Here is a 23643-nt window from a genome sequence, read left to right as displayed (position 1 = left end):
TGCTTCCATTGCTGACAGATCCCTTTTGCAGGTATTCCTTCAGGAGTAACATTTGTTCATCTATTTTTAAGGTTTTGAGCGTCCTCATAACATTCCCTACAGATCAGTAACAGAACTTAGAAGTCACCTCCAAAATAACTGATAAACTAGGAGCATTATAATATTGAAAAATAGATCACCTTATAAGAAATAAGATAACAGATACTCCAGATTTGTCTAGTTGAGGGCCGAATTCAAGAATTCATAGGGGTAAACAATTGTTAAGTATTTGACAGAGTGGGCCATACACAGCTCTGCGCAACGAGAGTCTTTATTTAATGTAAGCTTTACAATCAACAGTGCTTTCAGAAACCATTGTTGGCCAGGCGAGATGGCTTATGCCTTTAATCTCAGCACTTTGAGAGGCCAAGGCAGGAGTATACCTTGAGGCCTAGTGTTGGAGACCAGCCTGGGCAACTTTGTGAGACCCCCACTTCTATAAAAAATTTTAAAAAGTAGCCAGATGTTGTGTTGTGCACCTGTAGTCCTAGCCACTCAGGAGGCAGAGGCAGAAGGATCGCTTGAGCCCAGAAATTTGAGGCTACAATGAACTATGATCGCACCACTGCACTGAAGCCTGGGCAACAGAGGAAGACCCTGTGTCTAATGAAAATTAAAAAATCATTGTTAATGGTCAATTAGAAAGAGATGTGGGGTTGCTGAAGTTCACAGCAGTATTTCTTGAAATATTAAATTGAGAAAAATGGGTCTCTTAGATGGCAATAGGGGCCTGGTGTGGTGGCTCACACCTGTAATTCCAGCACTTTGAAAGGCTGAGGCAGGAGGATTGCTTGAGCTCAGGAGTTCAAGACCAGCCTGGGCAACACAGTGAGACCCTGTCCCTACTGAAAGGAAATTTAAAAACGATGTTAAGTGAGATGTCTTTCATGGACTCAGTTATGACAACTATGCCATTGGTAGTTATATCCCAGAATCTGGCCTCATTCCCTACTTTAATTGCCAAACCCCGATCCTCATACTATAATACTAAGAAGATTATAGTATGATTTATATTACTTAAGATTGTAGTATTTCTGAATTATGTGGATGATGATAGTAATGATTTTGCTACCCATTATCCCTATCAATATAGCAACTAGCAGGGAGGATGTCATTTATACCCAAATGTAAATTATATATATATATATATATATATATATTTTTTATTCACTACTTCTAAAACACAAACTATATGCTCCATTATGCTCCATTTTTCTCACAGAAAAAGTCCCCACACTCAATGATCTTACATGATAGTGGGAAAGGACATGCAAATAAATATAGAAAGAAGTATACAATATGTCAGATGGTGATAAGTTCTATGAAGAAAAATAAACAGGATAAGGGAGACAGAAATACTTAGGCAAGCTAGGGAAGGGGTTCCTATTTTATATAAACTGGTCAGGAAAGCTAGTATGGTGAAATTTCTGTATCTTAGAAATAGCAGAGACAAGAAAGAGTGACCCCTGTGGCTGTCTGGGGTAAAAGCGCTTCAGGGAGCAGGAACAAGAAGGGCCAAAGTACTGAGATGTGGCCTGTTGGTAGTGCCCCATGCAAAACACCCAATGCGGTGACTGACAATGGGGAGGAGGGGAGAATCTGTATTCAGAGAGATCATAGAAAACTAGATTATGTAGGTTTAAGGATTTATGGATTTATGAAATTTTAAGGATTTATGAAATTATTTTAAATGATTTGGGAAACCACTGGAGAACTGGGCAAAGGAGTGACCAGATCTAATTATTCTAAAAAGATCAGTGGGCTATTTGTAGAAATCCTACTGGCTAACATCCTGTTGAGTTGCGAAAGACTGAATGCTGTTCCTTTAAGATGAAGAACAAGGAAAGGATCTCCATGCTAACTACTTCTATCCGACATTGTACTGAAAGGCGTAACCAGGGTAATACAATAAGAAAAGGAAATTAAGCATTCAAAGTTGGAAAGAATCAAAATTATTTATTCTTAGATGACTTTCTTTTTCAAATGTAGAAATCCTAAGGAATCTGCAAAACAAGTAATATAACTAGTTGAATTTAACAAAGGCGTAATTTTCCAGGTCCATATAGGTAAATAAATTATATTTCCATATACCAGCAAAACAATTGGAAAATGAGATAAAAATACAATTCATAATAACAAAGAACCATAGAATACCCATGGATAAATTTTATTCTACATTTCCAAAACCTATACACAGAAAACTACAAAACACTGTTGAGTGAAATTGAAGAGGACTTAAATAAGTTGGAGAACTATATCACATTCATGGATTAGAAGACATACTATTAAGATGGCAAGTCACCATGAAATAACAGCCAGTCTAACACTGAAATGAGACTTGAACTAGGAGAAACAATCTCCTACTTGGGAAGCCAGAGTCCTTGGGGAAATTCCTCTGAGATTTACAGATATATGTGTGTGAGTAGTACTTAGTGAAATATTTTTTTTTTCTGGAAAAAATAACAGACTTATGATTGTTTATGTGAGGTAAGGAGTTTTAAAAAACCCTGTTTTTTAGCAAACATGTAATATTAACCTTCATTACAAAGGCCAATGCCTTGAAAAAAGCTTATTTTGAAATTAAATCAGCATAACTTGAAGTAAAAAAAAAAAAAGAAACTTCCCCACTGAAGCCAGAGTTTAGAGTATCTCATGTTTAAAAACTCAATTTATTACCTTCTCTAGATTATGGTTTTATAAATTTGTGGTGTATTCCATCCAAATCTTCTACTTGCTTCGAAGTCTGAGATTCTCAGGCCAATATTTTATGTGAGTAACAGTCAGGTTTTATATATGGCCACTCCACACCTAGTAAATCAGGAACAGTATTAGATAATTTGTGGCATATGTAGATATTCAGAATCATTATACTTCTGTGGATTAGAGTGATTAATGAGTACTCCTGGACCAGGGAGTTAGAAATTGCCAACACGTGGTTATGTTTTGCCTGCTCCTCATTCCTTTCCTGCCCCCTTCTTGTTTTACATTCATATTTTCATCTTCTAGTGCCACTTTCAGATGGTCTAGATGCATACACTTGCCACAAAAGACAAAAGGGTATTTTAAAAACTGTACTGACAGCATAACCTTGCTAGTTCATTATTGCTAAAAAAGGACATCTGATCCTCTTCCTAAAACAAAAGTGGTTTTTTTTTTTGTTTTTTTTTTTCTGGACTGATTCTTTAATTTTCAACTAGGCAATGAATAACAATCCCATATAAAAATGACTGGTTATTCTGTTACATATCTGGCTAATAGTTTATCCTGGAAGGAATACAGGAAAAACAAACAAACAAAAAAAAAAACCAAAAAAAAAAAAAAAAAAAACGTGGTGTTCAAAGCTAAGGATCTGAGGTTACTTTATTGAGAGTTTATTCTGCCAAGGCCGAATTCTGGTTTTATCTGCCTTCAAAGTTTTACAGGCTAAAACTATTTTGACCATGCTCTTTAGAAACTTTTAGACTTTGCTCATTCATTTGTCTTAGTCCTGGAGGAGATTGGGAATAATTTTCTGAGAGGAACCTTGGTTCTGCCAGAGGGTATTCCCTCTGCTCAGAGCAAAGGCAGTTTAAGTTGGGTGTTTTGATTCATATCATTTTTCTTTGTCAAGGAACAGACACCCACTCAAATGAGCTCACATGGAAATACGGTTATACGGGTCGTATTCATTTTCCAGAGCTGCCATAACAAAGTACCACAAACTGAATGGCTTAAACAACAGGAATTTTGTATCTCACGGTTCTGGAGGCTTCACGTCTGACGTCCAGGTGTCAATAGGGTTGGTTCCTTCTGAGGGCTGTGAAGAAGTAACTGTTCCATGCCTTTCCCCAGCTTCTGATGGTTTCTGGCAATCTTTGGTGTTCCTTGGTTTGTAGATGCGGCATCTTTTTTTTTTTCTCTTGAGAGGGAGTCTTGCTCTGTCGCCCAGGCTGGAGTGCAGTGGCGTGATCTGGGCTCACTGCAAGCTCTGCCTCCCGGGTTCACGCCATTCTCCTGCCTCAGCCTCCTGAGTAGCTGGGACTTCAGGCGCCGGCCACCACGCCCGGCTAATTTTTTGTATTTTTAGTAAAGACGGGGTTTCATCGTGTTAGCCAGGATGGTCTTGATCTCCTGACCTCATGATCCGCCCTCCTTGGCCTCCCAAAGTGCTGGGATTGCAGGCGTGAGCCACTGTGTCCTGCCGATGCAGCATCTTGATCTTCACCTTCATCTTCACTGAGTGTTCTCACTGCCTTAATTTTTAACTGGGCAATGACTAGCAATCCCATATGAAAATGAATGGTTACTCTGTTAAATATTTGGCAAATAGTTTATCTTGGAAGGATAACTATTCTCCAAACTTCCCTTTTTTATAAGGACCACAATATATTGGATTAGGGGCCCACCCTACGCCAGTAGGAACTCATCTTAACTAATTACACCTGCAATGACTCTATTTCCAAGTAGGGTCCCATTCTAAGGTCCTGGAGGTTAAAGCTTCAGCGTATGAATTTTTCGGGAATACAGTTCAACCCACAGCAGGGGTTTTCCCCAGAATGCTCTTCTCTGGTGCACAGCAGGACCTCACGGAAACCGGAAATCTGTCTGGCAGCACTGGAATGTCTATCACTTTGTCTTAAGGGTCACGTGGTGCCACTCTAACTTTCTGCATGTGAGTTCTGCTTTTTTCTCTCCAAATCTGCTTCTTCGGCAAGACTTTTGGTTTTTGCTCCTCCATAACTTTGGTTTGGTATGGTGCTGACCCTGGTTTCTGGCGGCACACCTCCTTAAAACTGACTGGGGTCTCTGTGACTTTTAATTAATATTCCTTAGAGAGACATCAGCCTGTGGACTGCCTGAATCAGAAATCCACCTGGAGCTCAATCAGCTGAGGCTGGAGGTGGGGGTGCAGCGGTATTGCAGGTGGGGAATCTTCAACTCCAGTTGAAGTCAAATATCTTGAGAAGGTTCCAGGCGTGGGGCATGGCAAAAGAAATGAGTGGTGATTTAAAATAGCCACAAATTCTTTGACTCTCCTTCCACTGAAAGGCAAAATTTTATATTAGTATGAGTATAATATACTAATTTATATTAGTAGAGTATGATATACTAATTTGAGAATTAGACAACAAAATAGCAGTAAATAAGCAAGGATTTTATTAGAGGCCATGCCTATGTGACTTGTAGCCAGGTTCAAAAAATACAAATATATATCACCTTGAGGCATTTATAAATCTGGTACAATGTGTTCACCATTGTTACCTTTTTAGGGAAAAAGAAGTGCTAAAACTTTTTGCCTATTCTTTTTATGAAGCTCCACCTACCAATTTTTCAATTTTTATTAAGTAGCCAGGGGGTAGTCATTTAAGTCCAGCCTCTGTCACTTACTACTTATTGATCACACACAAACAACTTAACCTCTTTTATCCTCAATTTCCTTGTCTGTAGAGTGAGGATTAGAATATAATTTATCTCCTAAGACTAGTGATTAAGCAGAAAAGGCAACTAGAGCCCTTTTCATAATAACTGCGTCATACTAAGTAATAAATGCTATCTGTTTTTTTACCATTAATGTGTTATTTATAACAACCATAGATATTGACATCTACCGTTTAATATACCCAATCAGAAATATAATATATTGCTACAACTATTCATGTCTTTTCTGTTATGCTATTAAAAAAATTCAAACTCTAATGACCTAAATTAAATGAGTATTCTAGCATTTAAATATGTTGACCTATATTATCAGTGAAATTAATTCTTCTTCTCAATTATTCTAGTCAGGTATCATTTTATAAAGATATGCAATTAAGTTTGGTGGATTCATCTTACAGTTTGGACCTCAGTGGATTATTGTCTCTAGTGATAATTTTATTATTATTATTTTTTGCTTCTGGCTTTCCAGATACATATTCATGACGTCTGCAAACATGACTCATTTATATTTTCATTTTTATGTTTGTGTGCCTATTTCTCTTTTTGCTTGAATAATATTTCCAATGATTTTAACATACAAATTGCCAGGATTATTAACATATTAAGTAGAAGTACTAAAAGAGAACATTTGTTGTCTTTTTTTTGTTTTTTAGAGATAACTTCAATGAATGTGTATTAAATATATTAACATGCAACTTGAAATATATATACTCTTTGAAGGTGAGTTAAGGAATTCTCAATGACTCTAGTTTTAGACTTAAAACTTGGAATAGACATTGGATTTTTGTCAAATGTGCTCTTGGTATTTACTGAGAAGCTTAGAAGACTTTAGCTTTTTCTCACCTTGTTAATATGATGAGTCATGTTGATTACTTTCTTTGTGCTACATCAATTTGAAATCCCAGGGTAAATCATTGGCAGTTTTTATAATTCTTGAATACATTCTATAATGCTTGAGTGTTCAAGTATTATAATATATATATAACTTATAAATGATTGTAATTATCATTTATAATTGAGGTTGGCCTAGTAAAACTTTGTTGGTATTTCTCTTTTAGGTTTTGAAATCAAAACAGTTTTTGCCTCATAGAGAAATTTGGGGTACTTTTTCATTTTAAATAAATTTAGATAATTTTATGTATGTATTATTTAAAAATTTTTTTACAAAGCTTTGCAACGAATTTATGACAATGGAATATATATACAGTTATATATAGCATATATAAAACTATATATACTATATATTTTCATTATATAGTGTATTTCATATATACTATATATTTCATATATAGTATATATAGTTTTATATATACTATAGTTTTATATATACTGTATAGTTTTATATATAGTTTTATATATACTATAGTTTTATATATACTATATATGAAATATACTATATAATGAAAATACATATAGTATATATGAAATTACTACATAATGAAAAAAATATATAGTATACATATAGTTTTATATATATAGTAACTAGTTATCAGTGCTACTTGGTTCTTCAGTTTGAATCAGTGGTACAGTGAGAATACCAATGCACAGGATTGGATTGGAAAGTCAGCCCCACATGAACCAGAGAGCTTACCTTATATTATCCAAATGAAGTTAAGGAACAGGCACTCAGTAGGTTCAGATGCAGTGAGAAGTACTTTCCATGTTGGCTGTGTCCCTCTGGCTCAGGATAGGCTGGCTTGCATGTGAGGTTATGGAAATATCTCCCACAGTGGGAGATACTCCAAGGGAGTTGAATAGCCATGAGACATTCTCCAAGGGATCATGCCCCATAGATCCTGGATTCTATTTACTGTAGGTAATCTGTAGCCAGAGACTTCCCGTTAAAAGTAATTCAGAAATAAGTCCTCCTCTTCCTAATAAATTTCTGTAGTATATTTACCCAGAGGTCTAGCTGACAAGGAGGAGGTCACCTGCCTTCTGCCAGGGAGTGGGTTATGAGAACATAGTACCCCCACCCCATGAAGAGAGTGAATGAATTGAACGCCATCTGCTTCGACCTTTTCCTACCAGTTAATTAGTGTTTCTGGTGATCAATTTTTACTTATTTTTGTCTCCCCTTTCCCAAGAAAGCTTGTTTTTGCTCTTTGTTGTATCATTTCTTTTTTCCAACTTTATTTGGCCTAATTGCTTATTTCCCAAGTCTTAGGGTGATGTCAGTTAGTACATATATTCAGAAAAGTACGTTTGTTTTTAGATATTACTTTGGCAATATCTTATGAATTTTCATACATTTTACTTATATTTTTACCATTCAAATATTTTGATATCTTATTTCTTCCTTAAATAAGATTTTGAAGTGCTATTTTTAATTTTTAAATTATTAGATAACTTTCATTTTGTCTAATATGGCAATGAATGCTGTGAATGTAGCATATCAAGTTCTGCTTTTTGATACCTTCTAAGCAAATGCTTGAGTTTCAAAGTATCATGAATTTATAGTGTCTGTAAACATTTATCAAGCACCTAAAATGAAGTATCACTGGAATGGAAGAAGTATCTCTGAATTCTCTTTTCTCTCATTTCTTAAAGATTTTGTGGTCATATTTTCTTATGCTGGCATCACCATAGTATCCTTTCTACTAAATTATTCTAACTAGCATACCCCAGTATCTCTCATATTAAATGGGATGGGAAAATTTGGGGAGACTCAGTATGTTTCCTAATCCCCAAATGGGTGAATCTGTTACTTTACATGACAAAAGGGTCTTTAAAGATGTGACTTGGTTGAAGATCTTAAGATGAAGAGATTATCCTGGATTATTCTGGTGAGCCCAACACAATCATAAGGGTCCTTCTAAGAGGAAGGCAGGAGGTTCAGGACCAGAGAAGAAACTGTGATTAGAGAAACAGAGGCTTTGGAGTGAAGAGAGGCCATGAACCAAGGGATGCAGGTGGCTTCTTTGTATCCTCCAACTTTACTGAATTTGATCAGTTTCAATAGTTTTTTAATGGAATTTTTCGTTTTTTCCAAGTATAAGATCATATCATCTGAAAACAAGGATAATTTGACTTCTTTTTCAATCTGGATGCCCTTTATTTATTTCTCTTGTCTTATTGCTCTGACTAGGAATTCCAGTACTCTGTTAAATAACAGTGGTAAAAGTGGGCATCCTTGTTATGTTCCCAATATTAGAGGAAAGGATTTCAGTTTTTCCCATTTAATATGATACTAGCTATGAGACTGTTATATATGTCTTGTATTATGTTGAGGTATGTTCCTTTGATACCAGTGTTTTGAGGGTTTTTATCATAAAGAGATGTTGAATTTTATCAAATGCTTTTTCAACATCAACTAAAATGATCATATGGATTTTGTCTTTTATTCTATTGATATGATATATTGCATTAATTGGTTTGTACATATTGAACCATCCTTGAATCCCTGGGATAAATCCCACTTGGTCATGATGAATGGTCTTTTAAGTGTGTTCTTGAATTCAGTCTGCTAGTATTTTGTCAAGGATTTTTGCATCAATATTCATCAGTGATAATTGGCCTGTGGTTTTCTTTTTTTGTGTGTCTTTGTCTGGTTTTCATATCAGGGTAATACTGGCCTCATAGAAAGAGTTTGGAAGTACTCACTCCTCATTTTTTTGGAATAGTGTGAGTAGGATTGGTATAAGTTCTTCTTTAAATGTTTGGTAGAATTCAGCAGTGAAGCCATGGGGTTTCTTGCTTTTCTTTACTGGAAGACATTTTATTACAGCTTTGATCTCATTACTTTCTATAGATCTGTTCAGGTTTTGGACTTCTTCATGGCTCAATCTTGGTAGGTTGTACATTTCTAAGGATTTATCCATTTCTTTTAGATTTTCTAGTTGATTGGCCTATAGTTGTTCACAGTAGCACCTAATTATCCTTTGAATTTCTGCAGTATCAGTCGTGATGTCCCCTTTTCCAACTCTGATTTTATTCATTTGAGTCTCCTCTCTTTTTTCTTAGTGAGTTTGTCTAAAGGTTTGTAAATTTTGTTTATCTTTTCAAAAAAACAACTTTTTGTTTCATTGATCTTTTGTATTATTTTCTTCATTTCAATTTTATTTTTACGCTGATCTTTATTATTTCTTCTACTAATTTTGGGTGTGGTATGCTCTTGCTTTTCTAGCTCTATGTGATGCATTGTTATGTTGTTTATTTGAAGTTTTTCCTCTTTTTTTTTTTTGATATGCGTGCTAATAGCTATAAACTTCCTTCATGGTACTGCTTTTGCTTTATCCCATAGGTTTTGTTATGTTGTGTTTCCACTATTATTTGTTTCAGGAAATTTTTAAATTTTCTTCTTAACTTCTTCATGGACTCACTGGTCATTCAGGAGCATATTGATTAATTTCCATGAGTTCATACAGTTTCCAAAATTTCTCTTCTTAATGATTTCTAGTTATATTCCATTGTGGTCAGTGAAGATACTCAATATTAGGCTGGGTATAGTGGCTCACACCTGTAATCCAAGCTCTTTGGGAGGGTGAGGAGGGTGGATCACTTGAGCCCAGGAGTTTGAGACCAGCCTGGGTAACATGGAGAAACCCTGTCTCTACAAAACACACACACACATACACACCCCTTAAAAAAGATGCTTGATGTTACTTCAATTTTAAAAAATGTTTTAAGACTTATTTTGTGTTCTAATATATGGTTTATCCTAGATAATAATTCATGTGCTGAGGAAAAAATGTGTAGTCAGCAGCCACTGAGTGAAATGTTCTGTAAGTATCTATTAGGCCCACTTGGTCTATAGTGCAGATTAAGTCTGATGCTTCTTTGTTGATTTTCTCTCTGGAAGATCTGCTTAGTACTGAAAGTGGTGTACTGAAGTCTCCAGCTATTATTGCATTGGGGCCTATTTTTTTCTTTAGCTCTAATAATATTTGCTTTATACATCTGAGTGCTCCACTGTTGGGTGTATATATATTTACAATTGTTTTATCCTTTTGCTGAATTGACTCCTTTATCATTATATAGTGACCTTTACCTCTTCTTATAGTTTTTATCTTGAAATTTATTTGGTCTGATAGGATTATAGCTATCCCTCTTCTCTGGTTTTCCTTGGCATGGAATATTTTTTTCCATCCCTTCATTTTCAGTTTATGTGTGTCTTTATAGGTAAAGCATGTTTCTTGTAGGCAATAGATCATTGGGTCTGTTTTAAAAAAACATTCAGGCTGGGCGCGGTGGCTCAAGCCTGTAATCCCAGCACTTTGGGAGGCCAAGACGGGTGGATCACGAGGTCAGAAGATCGAGACCATCCTGGCTAACACAGTGAAACCCCATCTCTACTAAAAAATACAAAAACCTAAGCTGGGCGAGGTGGTGGACGCCTGTAGTCCCAGCCACTCGAGAGGCTGAGGCAGGAGAATGGCGTAAACCCGGGAGGCGGAGCTTGCAGTGAGCTGAGATCCGGCCACTACACTCCAGCCTGGGCGACAGAGCGAGACTCTGTCTCAACAAAACAAACAAACAAACAAACAAAAAACATTCAGCCACTCTATGTCTTTTGATTGAAGAGTTTAGTCCATTTACATTCAATGTTATTACTGATAAGTAAGGACTGCAAACCCAAAAGTATTTGAGACAGGTCTCAATCAATGTATAAAGTTTATTTTGTCAAGGTTAAAGACACGCCCGTGACACAGCCTCAGGAGGTCCTGACAACATATGCCCAAGGTGGTTGTGGTACATCTCGATTTTATACATTTTGGGAGATGTGAGACATCAATTAATATGTGTAGTATGTACATTGGTTCAGTCCGGTAGGAGGGAAAATTTCAAATGGGGGCTACCAGGTCATAGGTAGTTAAAACACAAATGGTTGCATTCTTTGGAGTCTTTGATCAGGTTTTCACTGAATATACAATTTATATGTGAGGGGTGGGGGTAGGAGATAGTCACTTCTGCCTTAAGCTGCCTCAGAGACTCTCTATTTTTACATAAACAATTGGACAGAGGAAGAAATCAGATATGCCTTTGTCTCAGGTGAGCAGATGGATGACTATCAGTACTATCCTTTGTCCTGAATCTGTGAAGATAAGCTATTAATTTACATTGCCAAGATAAAATTCAACATAACTGTTTTAGAGTGCCAATCCTGAGGTCCACAAGGAATTTTCTTCTGGGCAAATCATGAGAAGGTATGTATATTTTTTACATTTGTAGCTTTCTTATTTAGGAATAAAATGGGAGGCATGTTTGCCTGACATAGTTCCTAGCTTAAAATTTCCCTTTGGCTTAATGATTTTGGGGTCCCAAGATTTATTTTCCTTTTACAGGACTTACTCCTGCCATTTGTTATTTGTTTTCTGGTTGTTTTGTGGTCTTCTCTTCCTTCTTTTTTTTTTTCTTCCTGTCTTCCTTTTAGTGAAGGTGATTTTCTCTGGTGGTATGATTCACTTTCTTGCTTTTTACTTTTAATTTATCCAATGTATTTTTTTGGATTTGAGGTTACCATGAGGCTTACAAATCTTATCTTACAACCCATTATTTTAAGCTGATAACCACTTAACATTCTTTGCATAAATAAACAAGCAAGCAAAAAGAAAATTAATAAAAACTCTACACTGTAACTTAGTCTCCCTGCTTTTTAATTTTTTGTTGTTTCTATTTATACCTTTTTGTACTGTCTATATCTTGAAAAGTTTTTGTAGTTATTATTTTTGATGGGTTCATCATTTTGTGTTTCTACTTAATATGAGACTAGTTTACACACCACAGTTACAGTTTTATAATATTCTGTGCTTACATGTGTATATACTATTAACAGTGAGTTTTGTACCTTCAGGTAATTTATTAGTGCTCTTTAACATCCTTTTCTTTCTGATTGAAGTACCCTCTGGAACATTTCTTGTAGGACAGGTCTAGTGTTGATAAAATCCCTCAACTTTTGTTTGTCTATGAAAGTCTTTATTTTCCCTTGATATATGAAGGATATTTCCACCAAATATACTATTCTAGGGTAAAATTTTTTTTTTCCTTCAGCACTTTAAATGCCTGCCTCTCTTGGCCTATAAGGTTTCCACTGAAAAGTCTGCTGCCAGATATATTGGGTTCCATTGTATGTTATTTGTTTCTTTTCTCTTGATGCCTTTCAGATCCTTTATTTATCTTTGACTTTCGGGAGTTGGATCATTAAATGCCTTGAGATAGTCTTCTTTGGGTTAAATCTGTTTGATGTTCCATACCCTCCTTATATTTGGATACTGATATCTTTCTCTAGGTTTGAGAAGTTCTCTGTTATTATCTCTTTGAATAACTTTCTAACTCTTTCTCTCTCTCTACCTCCTCTTTAAGGCCAATAACTCTTAGATTTGCCCTTTTGGGGCTATTTTCTAGGTCCTGTAGGCATGCTTCGTTGCTTTTTATTCTTTTTTCTTTTGTCTCCTCTGTGTATTTTTGTTTATATATATATATATTTTCTTTATTTCTTTTAAAAAAAACCAGGACACATGTGCAGAATGTGCAGGTTTGTTATATAGGTATATGTGTGCCATGGTAGTTTGCTGCACCTATTGACCTGTCCTCTAAGTTTCTTCCCCTCATCCCCCAGACCTCAAAAGGCCCTGGTGTGTGTTGTTCTCCTCTCTGTGTCCATGTGTTCTGAACATTCAACTCCCACTTACGAGTGAGAACATGTGGTGTTTGGTTTTCTGTTTCTGTGTTAGTTTGCTGAGGATGATAGGCTCCAGCTTCATCCATGTCCCTGCAAGGTATATGATGTCATTCCTTTTTATGGCTGTGTAGTATTCCATGGTGTATATGTACCACATTTTCTTTATCCAATCTATCCTTGATGGGCATCTGGGTTGGTTCCATGTCTTTGCTATTGTAAATAGGACTGTAATAAACATATGTGTGTGTGTGTGTGTGTGTCTTTATAGTAGAATGATCTATAATCCTTTGGGCATATACCCAGTAATGAGATTCCTTGATCAAATGGTATTTCTGGTTCTAGATCCTTGAGGAATCACCATACTGTCTTCCACAATGGTTGTACTAATTTATATTCCCAACAACAGTGTAGAAGCATTCCTATTTCTCCACAGCCTTGCCAATATCTATTGTTTCCTGACTTTTTGACAATTGCCATTCTGATTGGTGTGAGATGGTATCTGATTGTGGTTTTGATTTGCATTTCTCTGATGATCAGTGACCTGGGCTTTTTGTTATATGTTTGTTGGCTGTGTAAATGTCTTCTTTTGAGAAGTGTCTGTTCATATCCTTTGGCCACTTTTTGATGGGGTTGTTTGTCGTTTTCTTGTAAATATGTTTAAGTTCCTTGCAAATTCTGGACATTAGACTTTTGTAAGATGAGTAGATTTCAAAAATTTTCTCCCATTCTGTAGGTTGCCTGTTCACTCTGATGATGGCTTCTTTTGCTGTGCAGAAGCTCTTTAATTTAATTAGATCTCATTTGTCAGTTTTGACTTTTGTTGCAATTGCTTTTGGCATTTTCCTCATGAAGTCTTTGCCCATGCCTATGTCCTGAATTATGGTATTGCCTAGGTTTTCTTCTAGGGTTTTTATGGTTTTGGGTTTTACATTTAAGTCTTTAATCCATATTGAGTTAATTTTTTTATAATGTGTAAGGAAGGGGTCCAGTTTCAATTTTCTGCATATGGCTAGCCAGTTTTCCCAGAACCATTTACTGAATAGGAGATCCTTTCCCCATTGCTTGTTTTTGTCAGGTTTGTTGAAGATCAGATGGTTGTAGATGTTTCTGAGGTCTCTGTTCTGCTCCATTGGTCTATATATCTGTTTTGGTATGAGTACTATGCTGTTTTATTTGCTGTAGCCTTGTAATATAGTTTGAAGTAAGGTAGCATGATGTCTCCAGCTTTGTTGTTTTTGCTTAGGATTGTCTTGACTATACAGGGTCTTCTTTGATTCCATATGAAATTTAAAATAGTTTTTTCTAATTCTGTAAGAATGTCAATGGTAGTTTGATGGGAATAGCACTGAACCTATAAATTACTTTGGGCAGTGTGGCCATTTTTGCAATATTGATTCTTCCTATCCATGAGCATAGAATATTTTTCCATTTGTTTGTGTCCTCTCTTATTTCCTTGAGCGGTGGTTTGTAATTCTCCTTGAAGAGGTCCTTCACATCCCTTGTTAGCTGTATTCCTAGTTATTTTATTCTCTTTGTAGTGATTGTGAATGGGAGTTCATTCATGATTTGGCTCTCTGCTTGCCTACTGTTGGGGTAAAAGAATGCTTGTGATTTTTGCATGTTGATTTTGTATCCTGAGACTGCCAAAGTTGCTTATCAGTTCAAGAAGTTTTTGGGCTGAGATGATGGGCTTTTCTAAATGTAAAATCATGTCATCTGCAAACAGAGACATCTTGGCTTTCTCTTTTCTTATTTGAATATGCTTTATTTCTTTCTTTTGCCTGATTGCCCCGGCCAGAACTTCCAATTCTATGTTGAATAGGAGTGGTGAGAGAGGGCATCCTTGTCTTGTACTGGTTCTCAAAGGGAATACTTCCAGCTTTTGCCCATTCAGTATGATATTGGTTGTGGGTTTGTCGTAAATAGCTCTCATTATCATGAGATACGTTCCATCAATACCTAGTTTATTGAGTTTTTAACACGAAGGGATGTTGAATTTTATTAAAGGATTTTTCTGCATCTATTGAGATAATCATGTAGTTTTTGTCTTTGGTTCTGTTTATGTAATGGACTACGTTATTGATTTGCATATGTTAAACCAGCTTTTCATCCCGGGGATGAAGCTGACTTGGTCGTGGTGGATAAATTTTTTGATGTGCTGCTGGATTTGTTTTGCCAGTATTTTACTGAAGGTTTTTGCATTGATATTCATTAAGGATATTGGCCTGAAGTTTTCTTTTTTCTGTTTTGTCTTATCCTTGTTTTGGTATCAGGTTGATGCTGGCTTCATGAAATGAGTCAGGCAGCAGTATTTCCTTTTCAATTGTTTGGAATAGTTTCAGAAGGAATGATACCAGCTCCTCTTTGTATTTCTAGTAGAATTCAGCTGTGAATCCATCTGGTCCTGGACTTTTTTTTGTGAAGGTTTTAATTACTGCCTGAATTTCAGAGCTTGTTATTGGTCTTTTCAGGGATTCAACTTATTCCTGGCTTAGTCTTCATAGGCTGTATGCATGCAGAAATTTATTAATTTCTGCTTCAATTTCAGAGCTTGTTATTGGTCTATTCAGGGATTTGACTTATTCTTGTTTTAGTTTTGGAAGGGTGTATGTGTCCAAGAATTTATCAATTTCTTCTAGATTTTCTAGTTTATTTGCATAGAGGTCTTTATAGTATTCTATGATGGTAGCTTGTATTTCTATGGGGTCAGTGGTGATATCCCCTTTATTCTTTTTTATTGTGTCTATTTGAGTTTTAGCTCTTTTCTTCTTTATTAGTCTAGCTAGTGCTCCATTTTGTTAATTTTTTCAAAAAAACAGCTCCTGGATTCATTGATTTTTTTTTTGGAGGGTTTTTGTGTCTCTCTTTCCTTCAGTACTGCTCTGATCTTAGTTATTTCTTGTCTTCTGCTGGATTTTGGATTAGTTTTCTCCTGCTTCCCTAATGCTTTTAATTGTGTTGTTAGGGTATTGATTTGAGATCTTTCTAGCTTTCTGCTATGGGCATTTAGTGCTATAAATTTCCCTCTTAACACTGCTTTAGCTGTGTCCCAGAGGTTCTGGTATGTCGTCTTTTTGTTCTCATTGGTTTCAAAGAACTTCCTTATTTCTGCCTTAGTTTCATTATTTGCCCAGGAGTCATCCAGGAGCAAGTTGTTCAGTTTCTGTATAATTGTGTGGTTTTGAGTGAGTTTCTTAATCCTGAGTTCTAATTTGATTGCCCTGTGGTTTTGAGAGACTGTTTGTTATAATTTTAGTTCTTTTTCATTTGCTGAGGAGTATTTTACTTCCAATTATGTGGTTGATTTTAGAATAAGTGCCATGTGGCACTGGGAAGAATGTACATTCTGTTGATTTGGGGAAGAGACTTCGGTAGATGTCTACTAGTTCCACTTGATCCAGAGCTGAGTTCAAGTCCTGAATATCCTTGTTAATTTTCTGCCTCATTGATCTGTCTAATACTGACGATGGGGTGTTAAAGTATCCTACTATTATTGTGTGGAAGTCTACATCTTTTCATAGATCTCTATGAAAGGAGCTCTTTCATGAAAGAGAAACTTTATGACCTGGGTGCCCCTGTATTGGGTGCATATGTATTCAGAATAGTTAGCTCTTCTGGTTAAACTGTTCCCTTTACCATTATGTAACGCCCTTCTTTGTCTTTTTTTGATCTTTTTTATTTTTAAGTCTGTTTTGTTAGAGACTAGGATTGCAACCCCCGCTTTTTTGCTTCCCATTTGCTTGGTAAATTTTCCTCCATCCTTTTATTTTGAGCCTGTATGTATTTTTGCATGTAATATGGGTCTCCTGAATACAGCACACCTATGGGTCTTGACTCCTTATCCAATTTGCCAATCTGTGTCTTTTAGCTGGGGCATTTAGCTCATTAACATTTCAGGTTATTATTGTTGTGTGTGAATTTGATCCTGTCTTCATGATGCTATTTGGTTATTTTGAACACTATTTGATGTAGTTTCTTTGTAGTGTTGTTAGTCTTTATATTTTGGTGTGTTTTTGCAGTGGCTGGTAATGGTTTTTCCCTTCTATATTTAGTGCTTGTTTTAGGAGCTCTTGCAGGGCAGGTCTGGTGGTAACAAAATCCCGCAGCATTTGCTTTTCTGGAAAGGATTTTATTTCTCCTTCACTTATGAAGCTTAGTTTGGCTGGATATGAAATTCGGGGTTGAAAATTCTTTTCTTTAAGAATGTTGAATATTGGCTCCCAATCTCTTCTGGCTTGTAGAGTTTCTGTTGAGAGATCCACTGTTAGTCTGATGGACTTCCCTTTGTAGGTGACCTGGTCTTTCCCTCTGGCTGCCCTTAACAGTTTTTCCTTCATTTCAACCTTGGAGAATCCGCTGCTTATGTGTTCTGGGGTTGATCTTCTTGTGGAGTGTCTTAATGGTGTTCTCTGTATTTCCTGAATTTGAATGCTGGTCTGTTTCGCTAGGTTGGGGAAGTTCTTCTGGACAGTATCCTGAATTGTGTTTTCCAGCTTGTTTCCATTCGCCCCGTCTCCTTCTGGTACTCCAGTCAAGGTTCAGTCTTTTTATGAAGTCCCGTGTTTCTTGGAGGTTTTGTTCATTCCTTTTCATTTTTTTTTCTCTATTCTTGTCTGCATGTCTTATTTCAGTAAGGTGGTTTTCAAACTCTGATATCCCTTCTTCTGCTTGGTCAGTTCAGCTGCTGATGCTTGTGTATGCTTTATGAGGTGCTTGTGCTGTGTTTTTCAGCCCCATCAGGTTGTTTATGTTATTCTCTAATCTGGTTATTCTAATTAGCATTACCTCTAACCTTTTTATCAAGGTTCTTAGCTTTGCATTGGATTAGAACATGCTTCATTAGCCTATTGTAGTTTTTTATTACCCATCTTCTGAAGCCTACTTCTGCCAATTCATCTATCTGATCCTCTGTCCAGTTCTGCACCCTTGATGGAGAGATGTTGTGATCGTTTGGAGAAGAGGCACTCTGGCCTTTTGGGTTTTCAGCATTTTGTCATCGATTCTTTCTCATCTTTGTGAGTTTGTCTAGTTTCGGTCTTTGAGGCTGTTGACTCTTGGAAGGGGTTTTTTGGGGAGCCTTTTTTTGGTTGTTGTTGATGCTGTTGTTGTCACTTTCTGCTTGTTTGATTTTCTTTTAATAGTCAGTTCCCTCTTCTGTAGGGCTGTTGCCATTTGCTGGGGGTTCACTTCAGTACTTATTCATCTGATTCACTCCTTTGCCTGGACATGTCACTCAAGGAGGCTGGAACGCAGCAAAGATGGGTACCTGTCCACTGATGAAGGATGGGTCTGGGTTAGACCTAAAGAGGCAATCTGGCCACAGACTGCCACAGCTGGTGTGTTCAGCCATGGGAACAAGTCTTGGGACCAAGCCTTCCTGCCTTCCTGGCTCCAGCAGGGATAAAGCACAGCCTGGAGCTATAGAAATGGATGCCACCCTTCCCCTACTCAGGGAGCTTAGCATGTTAGGCAATTGTGAGTCCCAGTGCTGGCTGCTGCCTCTCCTCCAAAGAGCTCAAATGGCTTAGACAGCAGGCTGTGGCAGCTGATGCTGGTCACCTCCCCCTCTAAGAGTTTGGTAGACTTAAGCAGATTCGAGCTGAGAGGCTGTAAGAATGTCTGTGTTCTGGAGTTGACATGCTAAGCCCCAGTGAAATGGGTTTATGAGTGGGATCTTCCAATTCGTGGGTTGCACAGTTCCGTGGAAAAAGCACCGTTTCCCTGGCTGAGTAGCACACTCAATCACCACCTCCCTTGGCTGGTGGGAGGGGGATTCCCCTTCCTCGTGTGGGTCTCAAGTGGGCTGCCACACTACACTGCTCTTCCTTCTCTCCATGGGCCACACCAGCCTTCTAGTCAATTTTGTTTTCTTTTTTCTTTTGAGACAGAGTCTTACTCTGTTGCTCAGGCTGGAGTTCAGTGGTATGATCTCAGTTCACTGCGAGCTCTGCCTTCTGGGTTTAAGTGATTCTCCTGCCGGAGCCTCCCTTCTGGGATTATAGGCATGCATGATGGCACCTGGCTAATTTTTATATTTTTAGTGGAGAGGGGGTTTCACCATGTTGACCAGGCTGGTCTCGGACTCCTGACCTCAGGTGATCCACCTGCCTTGGCCTCCCAAAGTGCTGGGATTACAGGCGTGAGTCACTATGCCTAGCTTTCTAGTCAATTTTGATGAAAGAACCTGGATACCTTAGTTGACAGTGAAGGATTCACACACTTATGGTTTTCTCTGATGGGAGCCTCTGAACAGCGCTGCTTCTAGTTGGCCATGTTGGCTCCACCCTTGACTGTGTATTTTTAAATAGCTTGTCTTAAAGCTCACTAATTTTTTCTTCTGCTTAATTAATTCTGCTATTAAAAGTCTTTGATGCATTATTCAGTATGTTAATTGCATTTTCCAACTCCAGAACTTCTGCTTGATTCTTTCTAATTATTTCAATCTCTTCATTGAATTATCTGGTAGAATTCTGAATTCCTTCTCTGTTATTTTTAATTTCTTTGAGTTTCTTCAAAACACCTATTTTCAATTATCTATTTGAAAGGTCACATATCTCTATTTCTCCAAGATTGTTCTGGTGCCTTATTTAGTTCATTTGGTGAGGTCATGTTTTCCTGGGTGGTCTTGATGCTTATAGATGTTTGTCTTTGTCTGGGCATTGAGGAGTTAGGTATTTATTGTAGTTTTCACTATCTAGGCTTGTTAGGCTTGTTTTTACCCATCCTTCTTGGGAAGGCTTTCCGTTTTTTTTTTTTTTTTAAAGGACTTGGTTGTTATAATTTTAACTGTATCTGCATTAGGGGCTACTTCAAGCCAGTAACACCATGGTCCTTGTAGACTCATGGAGGTATCACCCTGATGGTCTTGGATAAAATCTGGATTACAAGGCAGAGACTCTTGTTCTCTTCCCTTACTTTCTCCCAAAGAAATGGAGTTTCTCAGTTCTGCATTGTCTGGAGCTGGAGGTGGGATGACGTAAGCACTTCCGTGGCTATCATCAGTGTGGGACTGTGCTAGGCTAGATCTGAAGCCAGCACAGTACAGCACTGGGTCTCACCCAAGGTCTGCTGTAACCACTACATGGCTACTGCCTATGTTCCCTTAAGGTATTAGGGGCTCTACAATTAGCAGGTGGCAAAACCATCCAAGCTTGCATCCTCCCCTTCAGGAAGATGAGTTCCCCTATGCCCTGGACAGGTCAAGAGATGTCAACTGGGAGCCATGGACTAGAGTAAAAAACCTTAGAAGTCCACCTGATGTTCTATTTTACTGCAACTGAACTGGCACTCAACCATGAGACATGATCCTTTGCACTCTTCCTTCCCCTTTCCATAGGTAAAGGAGCCTCACCGCATGGCTGCCACCACTACAGGCCCAGCGGGAGTACTGTCTGACTGTTGTCAGTGTTCCCTCAAGACCCAAGCGCTCTTCAGTCAGCTTGTGGTGAACGTTGCCTGGCCTGGGTCTCACCCTTCAGGGAAGCGGGCTCCTCTCTGGCCCAGGGCAGGTTCTGAAATGCCCTCCATGAGCCAAATCCTGGAATTAGAGACCCCAGGATCCCACTCAGTTCTCTATCCCTCTCTGGCCAAGCTGCTACCCAAGGTGCAAGACAAAGGCCCCTTGGCTTTTTTGTCCACTTTTCTCAAGAAGAAGGAGTCTCTCCCCATAGACACCATAGCTGGGAATGTGCTGGGTCTTACCTGAAACCAGCAAGTTTCAGAGTCTCACCCAAGCTCCATGGCATGCTACCTTGGTATTGCTGCTCGTTATTCTGAACCCAAGTGATCTTTACTCAGCAGATGATGAGTCCTGCAGGACTGGCTCCTTCCCTTCAAGGAAGTAGGGCAAGTTCTCTTTTGTCCCAGGGCAAGTTTAGTGATGTCATCTGGGAGCTAGGGCCTGGAGAGGTGGCTTCACTACTCTGACTGGTGCCCTTATCCTCCTGTGGCTGGGCTAGTATTCAAGACAGAATCCTCTTTACTCTTCCCTTTCCTCTCCTCAAGTGGAAGGAGGGTGTCTTTTGGATTCAAGAGCTGTGCAGCCTGGGGTTGGGGGAGGGGTGGCACAAGCAATCTCTTAGCTGCCCTGGCTGGTGTCTCACTAAGTCATGTGCTCCCCAAGTCCACTGGTACCAAGCCCAGCACAGCATTAGGTCTTGCCTAGGAATTTCAGTGTTTGTGACCTAGGCAGCCTTTGCCTTTCAGGTTTATTAGAACCCCAGAGCCCTTTAGTCCATGGCAGCAAGGCTTGCTGAAACTCAAGTTCTGACTGCTAGGATGGACAAGTCCCCTCTGGATAGGGCTGGCTTAAATACTTCCTCCATCAACAGGCATCCGCTGAATTCAGCCTGGTTTTGCTCACTGCTGTGACAGAGTAGCACTGAATTCAATGCAGTATCTCACAATTGCTACACTTTTCCTTTCCCCAAAGTGCAGATTCTCTTTCTGTGTCAGGCAGCTGCTGCCAGGGATGGGGCAGGGATGGTGTGGAAGATTCAAGACTGTCTTTTCTCCCCTCTTCGGTGCATCTTTCAGTGACATGAAGTTAAAACCAGGTATTATGAGTCCTCACCTAATTTTTGGTTCTTATGAAGGTGCTTTTTAAAAATGTAGGTACATTGTTAAATTGGTGTCCCTTCCAGGGGGACAACTGGTGGAACCTTCTATTCAGCCGTCTTGCTCTACCTCTCCTATACATTGTTTTAAGCAGTGAGTTTATGGCACTTTGTTATAGCAGCAACAGGAAACTAATACACTAAGGAAACTGCACTCCCAACTGGGAGAGAGTGCTGCCTTGTTCCTACTTTGGCAGCCTTCTCTGTGCAGTCAGTGTTTCAATACATTTGCCACTATAGGCACTTGATATAAAGTTAACTGTGTCTTTTGAGGTCTTTCTGTCCTTTACTGTTCCATTGTAACACCTATTGTAGGTAAAGTGATAATACACTCTGCTCTGTGATCTCAAAGGAATGAATAGAGAGTAGGCCTTAACTTTTAGGTTGCTAATATTTCTGGATATTAAGTGTAACTCTTACAAGCAAAAGCTTGTTAAAATTATTTTAAAATTTAATTAAGGACAATTTCTTTTTACAGAAAAGTTTTGCCTCCTTACTTATAGTTTTTTTCTTTTTCTTGCTCCAATTGCATTTTCATTATTGGTTCTGTTCATATGTTAAAATTTAATAATGCCATTCATTCTTTTCCCTTTTCATTTACATCGTATCTCCATGCATGCTAAACTTTCCAGACAATGCATTCACTTTATGTCATGATGAGGGATTTCAAAGTTAGATGTTTCTCTTAGAATATGCATCTCTCTTTCCAAATTTCCCATTGAAATAAATAATTAAGAGAACAGCTCAGATTACATACAAGGAGATAAAAATTAAATTGTCCTCAGAATTGTTTTCTTTTCCAGTGAACATTATAAGATAATTCAGAAATGACAGAGTTCTAGGGGAAATTATTTGAAAAGAATAAGACTGAAACCAGACATGTTTTCTGTGAGGACACAGAAAGTCCTTTTTAGATATAAAAGAAAACTGGAAAAATGAGTCAAAGATAAGAATGCAGTAATGACGAAATAGCAATTGGAGAAAACTAGTGGTGATTACTAAATTCAATCCATTTCTTCATGTACTCAAAAAATATTTATTTAATGACTCTTATGCCTTGATCACTGTTCTAGGTGCTGGGGATATAGCTGTAAGCAGATTTTCTCCATAAAGTTGAAATTCTAGTCGGGGAGAAGACAAAAAAGCAAAACAAATAAATGTAATATATACTATGCTGGATGATGATACATATGATTAAAATAACTAAATCCAAGAGGGGGATATGATGGGAGTTTAAGGAGTATTATATTTAAAATATTATAATCAGGACTGAGAAGATGATACCTGAGTAAATGTATGAAGGAGGTGCTAAACTAAGGGATGTTTTAATAATTTTTAAATACACTAAATTGTATACAGTTTTTTTTCTTTTAAAGTTATACTTTAAGTTGTACAATAAAATAGAAATTATACATTGTTAAATTGCAGGGAAGATTTTAGTGTAGAAGTTAAATATATGAGTTCTGGCCCCAAAGTTTCTGGGTTTAAAGTTCAGCTCTACCATATACTAAGTGTTATGACCATGGTTGTGTTAAACTCTCAGCAACTCAATTTCCCTACTTGTAATGGGAAACAAGAATAACAGTTGCTTCATAAGGTTGTAGTGAGGGTAAAATGAGTTAACATATAAAGTGCTTAAAACTGACTGGCACATGGTAAGTACTCAATAAATGTTAGGTATTACTATGGCTATTCTTGCTATAATATTAAATCTACAAGGATCAGAAGGAGAAACATGGATCCAATAGGAACCCCTACTTTTCAAAAAGGTAGGAAAATAATATTGTTCAGTTATTGAATAGATTCACTAGTAGGAACAAATGTGTTTCTTTCTCTTTATAATTTTTGCAGAGAGTACTAGCAGAATAATAAAGAAAATCAAGAATAGAATGCAGAGAATAAAGCTGACTGAAACCAAAGCAAACTCAACAATTAACGATATTTAATGTA

This window comes from Colobus angolensis, unplaced genomic scaffold (assembly GCF_000951035.1).
Source record: "Colobus angolensis palliatus isolate OR3802 unplaced genomic scaffold, Cang.pa_1.0 Scaffold11, whole genome shotgun sequence".
NCBI classification, from domain to species: Eukaryota; Metazoa; Chordata; class Mammalia; order Primates; family Cercopithecidae; genus Colobus; species Colobus angolensis.
This window is presented reverse-complemented; position numbering follows the sequence as displayed.